A 1,900-nucleotide genomic window follows, 5' to 3' on the forward strand; every position below is an offset into this window, starting at 1 on the left:
CGATTTTGACATATCAAAAACGTCATGAACCAAGCTTAGACATATGGTAAACAAACCGTTCCAGTCTCTAACAAGTTTAAACAGAACCATAAACACTTGACATTGGCCCAATCCGATGAGGGAGAGCCGTAAACAAGAAACAGAACAGAAACAAACCGTTGCGACACATGAGTGTTTTTTGTTTTCGCATTATATATAATATGTCATGTTTTATCTGTAGATTTTACATATTTCCTGACGTCTATCAGGCCAGGTATCAATGTTTGACTTATTAGGACACGACCACTGACCTCTATAAATGGACTGACCATAAGACGAGTGGATTGGAACTAATAATATAGATAGAATTAACTATCACTTGACATCAAGAGGCGCGTTTAATGAATGATGCAAAAGCTGTAATTTCCAAGCAATTGCCTATCTGTTTATAGTCAGTGGATATGACCATTTTTTCATTTCTAGATCAAATTTAGGTCATAGTGTACCTAGATATTATTGCCTCATGTAGGAATAGAGCTTGCCTATTTGCTAAAAATACATTAACTTTTTTATAGATTATAAAAAATATATTTTTAATTAATTGTCTATAATTTTATTGTTATAAAATTTGCGAATACTTTCTACTAATTGTTTCAAAAGTGAATGTTTAACTTTATGTTATACAGATTATAAATAAAAAATTTCCCGCCATTAATATTTCAATTACGATTTAATCTATGCACATGTAATGTTATGTTAAAATGGCGGGAAAGTAATTGACGTTTTCATTTATGCATAAATATATAATCTATAGATTAAAAGTTTTATATATAAAAATTTCGTGTCTATTTAAGATATATTAGTTTGATATTGACGTGTATGAAGTATAGAATTAATTTTGTATGAAGATTAATGTTGTACTTAATATACAGTTGTCAAAGTGTCGGAGTGTACGTGAACACTATCGAGAATCAAAATAATTTTAGGTTAGGTTATTACTTTTTGAATATTATATAGTTAAAAACAATTCTTTTTAATTTATCAACTAATTTAATTCGAAAACAATAATCACGAAATGTTTGATTGCAAGTTCTATGAGAACAAACATCGAAAATCTAAAAGATTCATAAGAGATTTTACTCAACACATATCTAACGAATTGTCACACTAATCTATCTTAAATAGACACACTATAAACGTGAATCGACTTTCCTTATATCATTTTTTATTGTTAAAGACACCCACTGAAGAAATTGACCCAAACTAAAGGACTCCGTATGCCTTTTATGGCCCCTATTAATCTATAGGTCATATTTCTATATGTTTATAATATTTGAGGCTCTATATGTTTGTATATCAGAGAATATATAATATTATTTTACTGTGAAATCTTAGTTTTTATAATTACCATTATTTATTTAATTGCGCAATTTTAAAATACCCACAATCATCAAAACTCTATAATTGGACTGGCTACAAGACGTAGTGATTTGTGCCAATTCGGTATTGTTTCAAACTAATAATATACATAGATATAATTAACTGTCACACATTAATAGGGCTAAACGAAATGCATTCGAAATGATTCCATAGAGAACTTCAAAAATGTATGGAGCTGACGCGCGACCATCGCTTGACATATCCAAAGTTATTGTCAGTTCTATACGTGTCTGAAGTTCGTTATGGAATCGCTTTTAACCCATTAGTGCATAAAGTTTATTAACGCCTTTTTCATTATGATCACTGTAATATATTTTCATTTCGAGTTTATTTGACCATTAAATTGTATAAAATATTAGGATACTGCGCCGTCCGATTTTTACTTGTTCCGTTCGATGTCCCATGGCCTGGCTGATCAACAGTTGCACTCATATGAAGACATCAAAAAATGGCTTGATTCGTGGATAGCCTCAAAAGACGA

Source organism: Papilio xuthus, unplaced genomic scaffold (assembly GCF_000836235.2).
Source record: "Papilio xuthus unplaced genomic scaffold, Pxut_1.1 DF829660.1, whole genome shotgun sequence".
In the NCBI taxonomy this organism is placed as follows: domain Eukaryota; kingdom Metazoa; phylum Arthropoda; class Insecta; order Lepidoptera; family Papilionidae; genus Papilio; species Papilio xuthus.